Source organism: Poecilia formosa, unplaced genomic scaffold (assembly GCF_000485575.1).
Source record: "Poecilia formosa unplaced genomic scaffold, Poecilia_formosa-5.1.2 Scaffold576, whole genome shotgun sequence".
Taxonomy (NCBI): domain Eukaryota; kingdom Metazoa; phylum Chordata; class Actinopteri; order Cyprinodontiformes; family Poeciliidae; genus Poecilia; species Poecilia formosa.
In genome coordinates this window covers 112713-128258 of record NW_006800515.1, presented here as the reverse complement: position 1 = coordinate 128258, position 15546 = coordinate 112713, and the positions used below count along the sequence as shown (strand labels likewise).

At 43.4% G+C, this 15546-nt stretch overlaps 1 protein-coding gene across 2 annotated transcripts in view; it reads left to right on the top strand.

Annotated features, from left to right (window-relative positions):
* Positions 1 to 15546, top strand: part of LOC103129771 (Down syndrome cell adhesion molecule homolog) — a 101017-nt gene that overhangs the window by 49209 nt on the left and 36262 nt on the right. The window lies entirely within an intron of this gene.

Sequence of the window (15546 nt, the reverse complement as noted above, 5' to 3'; positions counted from 1 at the left end):
GGTGCCCTTTTCTCTCTACCTTAGAGTTTTGTACTACTTTGTTGTGTTTCAGTTTTGGTTTGAACAAAACGTTCAAAACTTTTAGGAGCGCGTGAACGCCTTGCAACGAACTTCACATGTAGCATCGCCTTCGGAAGCCAGATAAGTTACAGAAACCAATGTGTTAGAATTCAAACATAAAATCGCTTCAAAGAGACGCACGTGAGCGGTTTTGTGTCTCGTCTCTGTGGAACAGAAACGGAGTAAGAGAGAGAGACAGAGTTGGGTATGGAGTCGGGGAGTGGGAGCTAAGTGAGGTTGTTAGGAAGCGGCGCTGACAGTCCAATCCAGCGCCGCGACCGTTCAAAAGACAGCTCCTTTTGTTTCTGCCTCCCCTTTTCTCTGGCAGCGCAGGAAAAAAAAAAAAAAGAGAGGGTGAATCTCTGTGTGTGCTGTAACCCACTGACACCTCCCTCTGATCTGCCTCCTGCACGCTAACCCCCCTCCCTCCCTGCTGCATCCCTTCACCAGCACTCCAGCCTCACCTCCACCTCCCCATCTTCCCCCCACCCAATCCCTATGCTTATGCCATTGCCTAGAGTCACTCTCCTGGTTGCCACAGTAACCAAGCTCACCTCTCTTCCCCCTCGTAGTCTTCCTCCCTCTCACAATGCACCTAAACTAGAGAATCTGTCTCAGTCTGACAGAGACGCAGACGAGGGAAATTGGAGGGAGGCATATTTCAGAAAGACGGCTGTTGTGCAGTTGTCTTCCCGTCTCCCGCTCCTCGTCCGCACGCTGCTGAGCGAGACAAAGAAAGGTAGCAGGAGGAAGAACAAGGGGAACAGTCAAAACACGGCGGGGTTGGTAATAAAACAGGAAAGTGGAAAAACAAAGTTAGCAATCTGGGAGTGACAACCTTTTTTTTTTTTTGTTTCATCTCGTATTTTCCAGCTACTTTAACGCAGTAGGGTAGGTAGCATCCTCCACCTGCTCCATCCACCCTGACCCATCCCCCCTCTACCATGAAGCCACCCAACTCCCCCATCGCTCCCCACCCCCACGTCGGCCTGTCAGGTGGAGGAAATGGTGTCCTCCCCTAGACTCAGACACATAGAGCACCTGAGCACTCTGCATGTCTGTCAGCGAGCTCGTCCGCTGCCATCGCTCCATCTCTAATAAGCCCACCGCCCAATTACAGCCCTATTACCTCCTCATTACCCTGGACACAACAGCAACTGGTGGCCCAATCACAAAGAGAGCAGAATGGAAATCACTCACATTCATTCAGACATTATTTGCTGATCTTTTTTTTTTTCCTCTACTGGGTAGTGGCATGTTAAATGCTCCCCCAGTGATTGTGGTAATTTAGTGCAATATGGTAATATGGGGTGCTGATGGCTATTTCTCTCCTCACCGACTCCCCGGTTTTTGTCCTTTTGTGAGCTGTTGACGGTCGGATTACATTGAAGATGTAATTGGGTATTTTAAATCGCAGTTGATGAACGATAGAAATCAGCTCAGTCATCATTGATTATCACTTCTCGGGGCACGCATCATAAATTAGGCCGTCATTTACTTGAGTGGATTCATTTGCATATAGGCTAAAGAGGGATAGCGGAGCGCTACACGCTCTTAAAGAGGCGATCTGTCATCAGGGAGCTGTCGTAGCACGGCGGACATCATGTCTCCTGTTTGCATGTGCTTACGATTTGTGTATGTCATTAATGACAGTAAGCAAAAAATGAAAAGCTTGCTCTTTATTTTCTTGTGCTTATCAGAGTGTGTAGTATTTTACTGGTTGGTATTTATTAATTAGTCTGTAACACTAAATATTTAAACATAGCTACACGGGAGGATTTACTGTGTTGCTGTGCGTCGTTTATCCAAGTCAAAATCTGATGGTTTCAAACTAATCTTGAATAAATGTTAGACATTTAGAAATAAAAATACTTATTTAATATCAAAACCACATCAGTAATAAAAAGCTAATGCAAAGTTTTAGCTACTTCATTTACTGGAACAACATAGTTGGACTGTTAAAATCTAGTTTATTTCAGCAACAAGGAAGATCAAAGGGCTTTACTTAATAAAAATATCAACCAGTTATGAAACAAGCAGGAAACATTTTGTCAAATGTAGAAGATCTAAGAAAGCAACATGGCTCCATCCATCCATCCATCCGTTCTCCCATCATCCATCCATCCCTGCAGTCTTGTGTGCGGTGCTCGGTTGCTTCCTCAGCAGGCGGAGTCGTTTAACGAGAACGGAGGGACAGCGTGGCACTAATTGCAGTGTGTGATTTATACCAGACTGGGCCCGCTGCAGCACAGGCAGACGACGGTACTCTGAGAGCAGCTGCTTTGCCCAATATTTACTTAACCCTCTGCCGGCGGGCCTGGCACTAGTGCGACTGATGATGGGTCTGCGGGGAGTCGTTTCGCCACTGAGTGCTTTGTACAGCAGCCGGGCCGGGGCGGCGTGCGGGGACCGGCTCAGAGTGGGAGTGTACGGGCGGTAGATTGGAGCAATTAGCCGGAAGATTGTGATTGGTCCCCTGAGAATGTCGCTAATCCGTGAGGAATGGTTGCCAGGTGATGCAACAACATTTTTTTAAAATGCGCATAGCCTTCCAGCTGGGTTTGACAAATAAATAGAATTTAAAAAAATGTTTGTCAATGGTTTCACCTCTTCTTTTTTTCAAATGAACAGAAAAGGCCTTAATGGTGAACAGTTTTTACAATTAGCATGCTGCTACATTTGGCTGCATTATTTTTAACCACGTTCACTGCTCTGTCATGAGTTAGCAGTGACAGACACTACCATCCCACGCCTGTCTGTGTGGCTCATCTGGAGTGATGGCCTGAAACATCCTCGGGTTGCATCTGCAACTCCATTAATCACACCTCAAAGAAATTAGCAACCAGAGGTGGCAAAACGGTGTTAGAAGTTAAACTCTGTGTAAACATTTGCAGCCTTTATGAGGCTGATGATTTATTTAGACTTTAGAGAGGTGAACACACACTCTTGATCGCATTTTGCCTCATTGCAGGAACGACTTGATGAACGGGGGTTTGGGGGGAAGCAGAAGAGAAAGCGGGCGGGGTGGGGGAGTCAGAATCGGTCTCCACAGCAACGTTGATTGATATTCTTCAGGTGGAGCAGCTGTCAAGCGGCCTGACCACTGCAAGCTAATGCATTGTGGGGGTACAGGGAGCAGGGGGAGGGAAGGGAAGAAGACAAAAAGACCAAATAATAAAAACAAGGAAGGAAACAGAAGGGACCTGGTGTGAAATGGAGGAAGAGATTTCTTTCACTGTGATTGTGAGTCTTTCTAAGAGGGAAGGAGCAATTCATGGCCACCTTTCAGTCAACTCACCCTGCAAAACAAAGGGAGTGTCTCCATTCTGTCCATTGGAGAGGTGGAGGGGCTGGACTTTGAAATGTTTCTACATCAACACTGTTAGTTTGCTGTCATAAAATGGTTTTAGTCTTTTTAAATAACTAGATATACTGTATGTAATCAGGATGCAGGCATTCTTTTTTCCCCACTTAAACTGGGCTGCAGTTCACATCTGCTTCACATCATGATAGACAATCATTCTGTTCTTTAGGCTTGGAACGTGTTTGTTTCAGTAATTTAGAGAAGCACCAAGAAATTAGATTGTGACCAGAACAAGATGACTTTTCTTAGCTTGACTGGCCCTCAACGGCCATTCAGAAACAGGAAAAAACAAAACAAAACGGAATAACATTAATTCTCTTTGGAGGTGGTGAGGGACGGGAAAGTGAATGAGGAGGTCTTGAAACCAAAAGACTGAAGTCAGAGGAGCTACAGAGGTATCACAAGTTCTTTAAGGGAAACTGCGTTTTATGAAACACGTCGACATGTGCCTGAGGTACATTCAGGCAGAAAACTGTTCTGTTTTTGTCTTTTTGAGCTTTCAACCTTGTCCTGTCAAACAGCGTGCTAGATTTGGAAGTGTTGGCAGCTTTTGGGAAATTCTAGAGTTAAATTAAAGATCTATGTTCGCTTTAAGTGCTAACAGTTTGAAATGTCATCTCAAATCCATCTGTCTTTTTTTAATTTGTAAACTCCTGTTGGACAAGGAGAAGTACTTGCGTTACTTCTCCTCTGCTCCTAAAATAAAGAGAACATTATGTCTGAAAGCAGACGTAGCAGATGTATTTCTAATGGATGTTCCACTTATTTCTAAGCCTGTTCATTTTTGTGTGTTAACAGGTCCAGATCTTTCCTATAAATTATTTTATTATTTAAGAAAAAATCGAGATTGGCTTACAGTCTGTCTCAGGTTTTCAAAGATGAACAAAACCTTTAGATCAGAAACCTTGAGACGACTTTTTCCTCAGTGTGTTTTGGATTCGGTGCTTGGAGTTTGTGCCTATAGGTTGCAACGCTAATCGCAGCCGTGCTGTTTATATTTTTTCCATTTAAAACATTCCCATTAAAGTTGTTTTTACAGAATGTCTTTTCTAGAATTTTAAATATAGTTTAAACCCGCCAGATGCGTGATCAATTCCCCTTACACCCATTCAGGTGACTTTTGGTGAATCTCACTGCGATTGGGAACTCAGTCTGGTTCAGCACCATGGACAGCACCAGCCAACCAGTTGGGTCCTGCTGAGTCGAGTGTAGCAGCACAAATGCTAACTATCTATTACCCTCTGATTTAGTCAGTTGTTCGTATCTTAAATGTTTATCTTCTGAATTGATTCACATCAAAGAAATTACTTTTTATCTCTTGACAGCAACAGAAAGTCTAAATAGTTTCAGGACTTCGGTGTAGTTATTTTTTACTGATGCTTCTCAGTGGATAAATGGGATCATTTAAGGTTAACCCACCACCCGGACCGCTCCTTGCCCCTCTGTCCCAAAGCGCAAAAATTTAGAGAACTTTGAAACTATTGTTTAAGCATTTAAAAAAAAACTGATTAATTCAAATAAACAAACACAGCTTCCCATTGGCTCTCTGCTGTGCTGCAGAACCGTAATGCTAAGGCTAGTTAGCATGGCCACCGATGTCAGCTTATAAATGGGTTTCCTGTAGCAGTAAGTTGTTTCTGCCATTAGCGGAGAGAAAGGTGTCAGTCAATCTCGCGTACACAATATTGATTGACAGCGCTACGCCCCTCCCCCTGGCTCTGATTGGTCGTTTTCAGATGACAGTAGCAGCTTCAGCCGGAGGTGGAGGAAGATAATCTTTTCACATATTATCCGTCTCGTGTTGTATTGTCATGGTGATACCTTCAACAAATTTGGAAAATCACTTTTTTTTTTTTCTTCTAAGTCACACACTGTAACTGTAATTACTTAAAACAAGAGTTTTTTATTTATTAATTTTTTTACATCTGGAATGAAAACATGTCGTCCTGACCATGTCTGGCTGCTCTTACCTCAGCATCGTTCCACCTCCTCTCTCCTCCTCTCGGCTCTTCAGCCTCATCTCTCGGCACTCGCTTCCCCTCCCTCCTCAGTGTGGTTCCTGAATATTTAATAAGCTTGAATTACTGAGGCCCTCAACTGTAATGATGGGAAAATCAGACAATTAAAGCAGAAGGGCTCTGGCTTTAAGTCTCACCTCCCCCAGAGGAGCCAGAGATTATTTAAAGTGGCACACTGTTTGATTATCTAATCCTCCTTGTGCCCCCTCTGCTTTACTCACAGAGCAGCGTCGCCTTGCTCCACTTGCCACCACAAATTACCATGAAACGCCAATGAGCTCTATGTTTAAACCCATTTTCACAAGCGGGAATGTTGTGCCAGGAAATCCCAAAGGGAGTATCCGTATATAGGTTAGCTCCTTTATATTTAGGTTACCCCTGTGCTGCTCCCGGCCTTCCAGAGTGTTCCTTCCTGGTTCACACTTAGCAAATGTAATTATTAGGATGCTGAGAGGTGCACAATTGAGTAGGAAAAAAAATAAAAAAACAGGTTACTTGGTTGGAAAATTGACATTTCGTGCGATCGGATACGTGTGCCGGTCGAAGAGAACGCTGCGTCTAGCCGGTATATCTTTTTCCTCAGGTGGCACAAAGGCTATTTGAGCCTGTTTTTTTGTTTTGTTTTGGTTTTGTTTTTCTTCTTTCATCAAGCAGAAGTAAAAGCGATGTAGAAAGGCAACTTTGACCTGCCGATGTGTCGTTTGAAGCTGAAGGACTGGAAGTGAGCTCTGTTTTCCCTCCGACAGAGCTGGGTCTGTTTGGCTTTCCCGATGAGCTCGAGTTATTTTCCGGACAAAGTGATGGATCGTGATGGAGCAGACAGTTGCAGCTTCCTTAGTGTCTGCCAGAACTACACACACACACACACACACACACACACACACACACACACAGAGGGAGGTTTTGAGAACACACAGATGAATATTCATGATTATACAGCTGAGGCTCAACACTGCCTCATTTAGTCTTGGCCAGAGAGAGACCAATGATAGCATTGTAAACAAAACGGGGTTTAATAGCCGGACTCCGGCGCTGGCTAATTACCCTGCGCAGTTTGTCATATAGTGGCACGCAGAAAAAGATTTGAGAGCTATTGTGGTGAGATTTCCTCTCAGATTTGACTCCGATTGGGGTAAACTTCTTGTGGCCCCTTTTGGAATAAAAGGCGAGTATCCAGCTGCTGCTCCAGTCTGAGGGAAGAGAGAGATCTTTTATCAGAGCTTCCTAATGAGTTCTGCACAAATGGACTCCAGTCTACAAATATCATTTGATTGTTTGCAGCATAATGGACGAAGAATCTGGCGAAGACTGCCAGTGTTGGTTTTATGTTAGACTGGGTTTTATGTGCAGAGAGCATTTCACATCCAGTCACCACGGACAGGACTGAGATCTACATTTTTAGCGTTTTAATTTATTTGCTAGGGTTACTTGATATGATGTGACTTTAATTAGTTTTAAAAACCCATAACTGGATGGGAAGGTTTGAATTTACTGTGGATTTTCTTTATAGATCTACATAAGTTTCACACGCTCAAATATACAAGCGTTCACCTGCATGTTTAGGCTACTAACCTTTTAGTTTACAGCACTAATTTGATTGACCAATACTCGGAACAGTAGCAATGTCTTTTAAACAAATTTCTAAATAACAGCAGATTGGATTTTTATCAGTTTACATCAACATGGATTGAGAGACTGCTGACAAAGAAATAAGTCTCTGCTCTAAAGAAAGCAGCTTGGAGTTCAGCTGCCCACGTCGACAAGCCGAATGTCTTCAGCAGTTGTTTCGTGAGATAAAGGCTGAGCTGTTTGGACAAGAAGCATATTTTGATGTCTGGTTTTGAAATCACACAGCACTGTTCAGGCTGTCCGACACGGCGGTGACAGCATCATGCTGGGGTTCTGCTTTGCTGCCAGCGGTACTGCTGCGTTGCACAAACTGAAGGGCATAATAAAGAAACTTAACTTTCATCTCATCTCATCTCAGGTCTACAGCAAAATAGTTGAATATTTGACATAATTGGATGTTTCAGAAGCACAGGGATCCCAAACACATCCAAACTGCTTTTGAAATGGATAAAACAGACCAATAAACAGACCTGGTCTCAACCCTGTTAGAAATTTATTGACTATGAGTAAAAACTTGATTTATGTTTGGACAAAAAAAAACAAACAAATTGAACAAATGTTACAAAGTCAGCCAGAAACCTGGATGAAGTTATGCCCAGGTTTTATTCTTGTTGTGTAAAAATGTACCGTTTACGTATTTGTTAAAATTGTATCTAAGTCAGTGTTTTTCAACCTTTTTTGAGCCAAGGTACACCGTTTTAATTGAAAAAATCTCGAGGCACACCACCAACCAGAAATGTAAACAAAGATACTCTGTAGTCGCCTATTACATATATAGTCATTCTTATCAAAGTGTCTTGAATAGGAATCAAATAAACACAAAAATGTATTTTTATCACATTTTACATTTCTTATTTCAAATTGCACGTAACATGTCCACTTCAAAAATACACCTTAAGTGCAGCGGCTTTATTTCCCTCCTGTAGTGCCAGATCTACAGCCCTCAACTTAAAAGCTGCATCATATGAGTTTGAAAACATTTCTCCGTCGTGCCTGCTGCTAGCATGTGGCAGTTCTAAATGAAAATTAACGCCTTCTTCTTTGATTTACAATTTTGACTTCTAATGATTCACTTCCTGCTAGAGAGCCCCCTGGTGGTTGAAGAAAAATACACAGAAAAGCCACACCGGGCTACAATCCGCATGGTTCAAAGTTTAGGAAAAAAAGTAGCAGCTTATAGTCCGGAAAATACGGTATGTAGGTGAAATTGAATAATTTCCACGGCACACCTGACGATCACTCACGGCACACTAGTGTGCCGCGGAACAGTGGTTGAAAAACACTGGTCTAAGTCATAAGGGTGTAAAATGAGTTAGAAGCTCCTCTGGCTCCCCCTAGTGGTCTCACAACTGTTTCCAGAAGCAGAAACAACCAATCAGAGCCAGGAGGAGGATCTTAGCAGTGTCAGTTAAGCTCATGTAAGCGCTGCTCACACCCTTCACCTACGTTCACCGCAAAACATAATTTAAGCTGTGGGGGGGACTTGTTCAAATTTTCAGCTCACTGTTTTCTCAGAACTTCCTACTGCAGCTTTAAGGGTCTTTTAACCAAATATAAATATATATAAACCTAAATGTATAGTTTTATTCTGCATAAATTGAAGAAAATTCAAACTTTTCCACATATTTCATCTATTCATAAAAGTTATATCACGCAACCCAAATATTTTAACGCTGAACCTTTAAATACCTGGACGAACCCTCCACCGTGTCCCTGGGTGAAGACAGAAGATACCTCGGCTCCCTCGGCCCTTTAGCTTGATACAGGAATGTGGGGCAACTGTGTGGCTTCGGGGTTTAAGCTTTCCTTCAGCGTTGCTGATTTGAATATCATTCAGCGTCTATTTGCATCTAGTTTTAATAGCAGTTTACTCAGTGAAGCGGAAGATGACATCTTTATCTGCGGTTGACACACGAGGCCGTGCGCCTGCGGCTAGCGTGTGTCTAGTTAATGAGCAGAGGGATGCTGCTGCTGATTAGGGGCGGCAATAAAAAAGAAAAAAAGAAAAAGAAAACGCTCAGCCTCCTACACCGACTCGACTCCAGAGAAGGAATAAAACCGGGCCCAGACCCAGACCCAGACGGTTACAGACCGAGTACTGCCAAGAGATCCGCTTGTTTTTCCCCGTTTGTTTAATTGATTCTGAAACGAGAATTAGAGAAAATAATTTAAGATATTTAAAATTGTTGCTAAATGTTTGGATTTAGTCGTTTTAAAGTGAAAATGGTGAACTGAATTTCAGAGATATGCTGCAGATGTAGTGGCACTCCTGTGTAAAAACATTTAGTAGTCCAACTTTTGTTTATGTAATATTTGAATTAAACAACATCGTGGGATAAAAGTTTATCCACAGATCGTGAAGAAAGGTGAAGGATCTGGTTGTTTTCTGGAGGTTATGAAAACCTTTAAGGTTAATGACGTCATGAACTCCTTTAAATATTTTAAATTAAGACTTAAAAAAAAAAAAAACAAACATATAAAATCAGTCATCACCATTCCTTCATGGTAATGATCTGATATACTTATATTAAAAAAAGAAAGAGGAAGCGTTGATGTGCATTTCTGTCCACTCTAATATTAGACTGGACAAGCCTGACTCCAGGTCTGCCTGCTGCTGCAGCGCTGGGAATACTGCACACTAAGCCCAACGTGTTGTCATGGCAACCGCAGCAGCTGTCAGAGCACCTCCTGTAAGAGTGACAGATGATTTTTATTACACGGGCTGCAAACACCGGAAGGGTCCCCCTGCCTCCATGGGCGTACGTATGCCAGCCCGATCAAATCGCACTTCCAATGCCAATGATTGAGACGAGGCCTAATTAAAGCCCGGGCCCTCCTGGGCTCACAGTCCACTTGTCGTTGCACACGGCCCACTCTGGCAGTGCTGGCGTCAGTCCCTATGTCACATTATCATACTGGGAAACAATGAGGCGTCGCATACGGTAATATTATAGCACCAATTACAGATTGATGAAAAGACATCTGCTTGTAAATGTTTATTATCATGAATGAATTTCTACTTGTTATACTACGATATACTGAAGCTCATTATAAATAACCAGAATTTAAATTGGCTCTATTTGCAGTGAGCTTATATATTCGGCTGATACATAATCTGCAAGAGCACTAGCTATAAAAATTGGCTATAAAACTGTGCAAACTGGAATTGTGAAAATAAATTTGCTCAATGGAAACATGTCAATTCAACAAAAAAAAGCACTAGGATGAGGTAGTTTTTCTATGACTGCATACTAGTATTGTTGTAGATAGAAAAATTAAAAAAAAACTTAAATCCCGACAAAAAAAATCAGAAATTTTCAGACAAATTTCAGAAATTTTCTAGAAGAAAAAAAAAACATGAACATTTCTGAATTTCAAGTCAAAAAGTTTGGAATTTTCAGAGTTTTTTAGAAGAACGTGCTCCCCCTTTTTTCTACTTATTATGGCTGTTTTGCTGTTGGTAAAGAAAGTTAGCACACAAAACGTTTTTTATATTGGGATGTAGCATGTCAGTGTGTATTTAATTAGACCATATAGTTGGACTTGTGTGCTGGTGTAATGAAAACATGCCACATGGGTCTAAACGTAAGAAAATGAGCTGAATATCTTTCTCACTGGGTTCAGTGGGGTGAAATTCACAGTGTCCTGCTGCATCATGAAAATATATTACAAACTGGTAACACACGTGCTGCCTTCACTGATCAGAAAAAGTTGGAATTTTTCCATTTTAGCCAGTAAGCAGCCGACTCAGGTGAGAGCTGTTCCAGAAATTGACACCTATTTTAGAAACAAAATCCAGGATCGTTTTCAGCAGTTTGTGTTCTGATCTTCAATCAATCAGTTTTATTTATAAAGCACCTTTATATGCTAAAAGCAGCTCAAAGTGCTGTATACGTCAATAAAAACAAACCCACAATGACCCAACCACACATGCAGAAACACACAACTTTATGGAAATTGCACAAACTACATGGAGATGATCCAATTCTGGAAGTACAGTTAAAAAAGACGGGTCTTGAGCCTGCTCTTAATCTGTGTAATTAAAATCACATCTCTAAACAACAGGAAAGAGTTAAAAGGTTTGCTGGTGATTTGGCCTCAAGCTGCGAAAGCGCTGCGAATTATTATCCCCCGTTTTCTTCTCTCAACTGATTTTGAGCGGCCAAGGTTACGGTGACACCGTGGGCCCGGGCTCGTCTCCTGAGACCGCGCTCCGCTCACTAACGCACTCGAAGACAGCTTCGCAGCAGGGACTCCGATAACAGAGTGATGAGGAGGCACTTTTTACCCGCGTGGTTTGGCTGACTGCACTGGTTTCCCCGTCAGTGGGCTCCAGACTGCTGTTGATCAAGTTCAAGTCAAAGTTTTCCCGGCGCTCTGGGGGGAAAGTGACTTACTGCCGCTTATTACTACCAGCATGTTTTTTGCAGATGTAATTACAATTCAAAGAATAAGCTTCCTTCCTGGGTTGCCTCTTCGGCAGCGTGTTTCCAGTCAGGGTGAGACTCGGAGAGATAGAGGTGGTGGGTTCCCGTTGCGATCTGTCAGACAGACAGGGCTGACACTTTTGTTGATAATTGCTCTGCCTAGCCATGATCTGAATTAGCATATGAAAGTTGCCTCTTTTTTTCTCCTCTTCCATCCTCCCCTCTCTCTGGAAGCGCATAGCTGTAAGCCAATTTGTAAGTCATTTAAGATGACAGAAAGTGGTTGTATCCCAGAGGTGCTCTTTTCCTCTTGATCTTTAATTTTTTTTTTGTCTCTCTCTCCCCTTCAGTGTGTCTTCGCCTCCTCCTCCCGTCTCATCCTTCCTCTTTTCATGTCTCAATTAGAACCACGGTGGAATGCCGTCAGCGGTGCGTTCTGGTCCTTTCGGGTTAAAGCGGGGCGGTTCGGGGCAGATGGTCGCCCAGCAAGCTCGGGTCAAAGTGCTCAGCTACGCCGCCGTGTGTCATCGTGTCCCATGGAAACCCTCGCTCTCTCTCAGTCCTCAGCGCGCATTTTTAACCTTTGTGTCTTCCAATGACACATGTGCAAACTGTCCTTGGTCGAAAAGTGCTTCAACAGCACACAGGCGGGATTCTCACTCTTTCTGTTACGTTGCCCGAGCAATTAGGGTTTCGGCGGCGAACCGCAAAGTGTCCTGGAGAACAAAACGTCTACTTGCAAGCTCAGCGTGGCTTAAACAGGGATTAATTGAATCTATTTAGTGAGGAGCCACAGAAAGAGACTTGTGTTTGAGGCACCAGCGATGCCAAAGCAGCTGGGTGGGCCGGGAGGAAGGGAAGAGGAGGCGACCGATGGTCCTGCAAGCCACCTGGGCCGAAACGAAGCCGTAATTTACAAAGCCTACGCACAGGTGTGAACAGAAACCCTCGCTCGAACGTCTGACATGTTCTAACACGGGCTGGAGGCGGGAGGGGTCAGGCGTGCGGTGGGCGGAGCAGGGAAAAACGTCGGCGAGCATCTTCAGTCGTTATTATTGACCGTTGCTCCCTGCTGCTGCAGGAGGCTGTTAGCGGATTAACACTCTCTTGCCTTGCATGCACACGCGCGTGAAACTACACAGAAAAATATTAATATACAAACAGCTTTTTGTGTTAGGGAGTCTGAGCTACTGCTGGGTAGGGAGGGGTCAGGGTTCATTCAAAGAAGCAATAAAAATTGGTTGTAAAGAAAACAAATTGACACAATTGCACAAAATATTGATGTTTTATTACTAAAATAGGGTCCAAACTTCTGCCACAGGAACCAAAACTGTCACGTTGAAAGTTTGTATTAAGAACTTTTTTCTGTTTCTTGTTTTTTTATTTTACCTGCTTAAAAATGTACTTCAAACTACTTTAATGCAACTAACTAACTTTTTATGGAAAAAAAAGGCATCTGTTCTGTAACACTCAATAATTTCCATTGTAAGAAGATTTTATTTGTCAGTGAAAATGCCGAGGCCACGACCTCATCACGGTGCGGTTCCACTCAGCTCTGGTGTGTGCATCCCCCATCCTCGGTCCTCTGATTGCAACGACCAGGCACCTAAAAAGACGAACACACGATTTCCACACCTGTAAACATGAAAGGCCTGTGGACTTCTTCTCTTGTTTCACCTGTCAAAGAAGAAGAAGACGACTGATGAGGATGAGGAGCAGAAAGATCAGGAAGAAAAATAATACGCACAAGCTACCAGTCGATCAGGACGGATGAGAGCTCAGCCTGGATCTGCTGCCGGTTCAAACTGCAGTTTTCCTTTCCACCTTCACCACATGCATCCTCAGCAAGGGCAATTATTGCAACTCAATGCAAGTCTTCTGGATGCTTAGATAGAAACCCTTTTGCCAATTTAAATTATAAAATGAATTATTTTATGGTAGGATTGAACTGGAATGGATTTAATTGACTTTGAATCTGTCTGTATGATTGGACTGAATTAATTGTAACGCTTTGCTAACGTACTTATGGTATTGAAAGAAGATAACACTGTTCAGGTCTGTCAGTACATATGAGAGCAGTTTCCAATAATTGAACTAGAAACAACATGAACTGCTCCTCATACTGGACTCCAAATCTGATCTTACAGAATTGTGTTTTGTCCCTTTCCGTGTGTTACCATGAAAGCTGCTGCCGTTTTCGCTGATGCCAGACAATGTTTCTAGAAAAGGAAAGAAAGTGGGAAAGAGAGGAACAAGCCACAGCCTGCTGAATGTAAACGGCACCTCCTCACATGTCCTCCTCTTCCTTCTGATTGTGTTTGTTGTGGACACTTTTACAGCGTCTGAACAACTAGCGAGCAAAATACCCTGCAGGGTGTCAAGTCAAATCCATGGCCTCCTGTTTCTAACTAGGTCAACACTTGCTTACAGTATCATGGCCATGGCTCTTTACACTTCTCCTCCACCAGCTTTATTCATTTTTCTGTCGTTCGTGGCTTTCTTAAAGCTGCGGTGTGTAACTTTTATTAAATGTTTGTTAAAACCGTCCAGTTTGTTATGAGACGGACAAAGATCAATCTCCGCCACCTCCTCTCTGAGTTGTTATTGTGATCTGACGAAATGCACCCAAAAACAACCAACCGGAACCAGAAGGAGGGTCTTAGCGCTGTCAATCAACGTTGTGAAGGCACTGCTCAGTGTTCTAATGGCGGAGAAACAACTTGTTGTTCCAGATAAACCATTTGCCTGCTGTCATCGGTTGCATGCTGGCTAGCCTGAGCGTTCACAATGGGTTGTGTTAGCTGCAGCCTAGCAGAGAGCGAGGAGGAGAAGAAAGGGGGCGATGAACAGCGCCACATGGACGGTCACGGGCAGCGCTAAGACCCGCCTCCTGGCTCTGATTGGTTTTCTATGTTAGCTCTAAGAGAAGGCACAGGAGCTAAATTTTTCCACAGATTACGTTTCATACCATTCTGTCACAACAAAGTGGCAGTTTTAGCAAATATGTAGAAAATGTTCTTCATAAAAGTTACACACTGCAGCTTTAATTCGCCAACAAACTCAAGGTAGATGCCGTCGCGTGCTGCGTTTGGTGATCTATACTCCCTTATTTTAAGGATGTGCTGTGTGAGAGTCTCCCCCAGCAGTCTTAATCAGTGTTAAACTGGCATGACAGGACTAAATGAGGGTAATTCAACACCCCATAAAGTCTGCATCATGATGAGCCTCGCAGTACCTCCAGAATCCCCCCGCCGTGCGCCAGCCTCATTTGATCACCGTCCCTGATAGGCCTCTCCATCATTCATGACATAAAATACTCCGGCAGCCACCGGCTACGGCGGCGCACATCGCCCCCTCATAAATATTGACTACCTCCGTCTCCTTCCACGTGTTCATGCAAATTAGCGTTACATTACCGCCGTCCGACCTGCGCAGCCGTGCCGTATCAAAGAGCTCTGTGATCCCCGGCTCCCCGCACTTTAGTCTGGAGCGGGAGGAGAGAAAAAAAAAGAAGAGCAGACCTGTGTGTGAGAGTTTCCCCCAGGAGAGAGAGGGAAGAGCGATGAGCTACATGATAACGAGCTGTGTTACACTGCTACACAGCACACAGTCTTGTCACTGCGCCTCGGAGCTGTTCGGAGCTAAATGGGCTGCAGCAGATGTTTGGTGACTACAATCACACAGGGCTGCGTACCTCACTTGACTTGCAAATATTTGCTAAGTGACTTCAATATTGGATCTTCTCTGTTCCCCGCTTCTACAATGTATAAGACGAAACGAATACACTTGGCTGTCTTTCTCTGCTGCCGTCTGTGATTGTCACATCTTCTTTTGTTATTACTAATATTATCGTAAAAAGCCAACCTTCTCCAGTGATGAAATCTGGAGGCAACTGGTCCTTCGCTGATTCCTTCCACATGTCGATCACGGTTCTTTAGAAGATGGCAGTCCATGAAAAATGGACCGTCTTTTCCTCAAATGTCTTCTGGTATCCTCCAAATCATTGACCAAAACACTAGAGCACCACGTTAAGCAATCCCAAAGCATT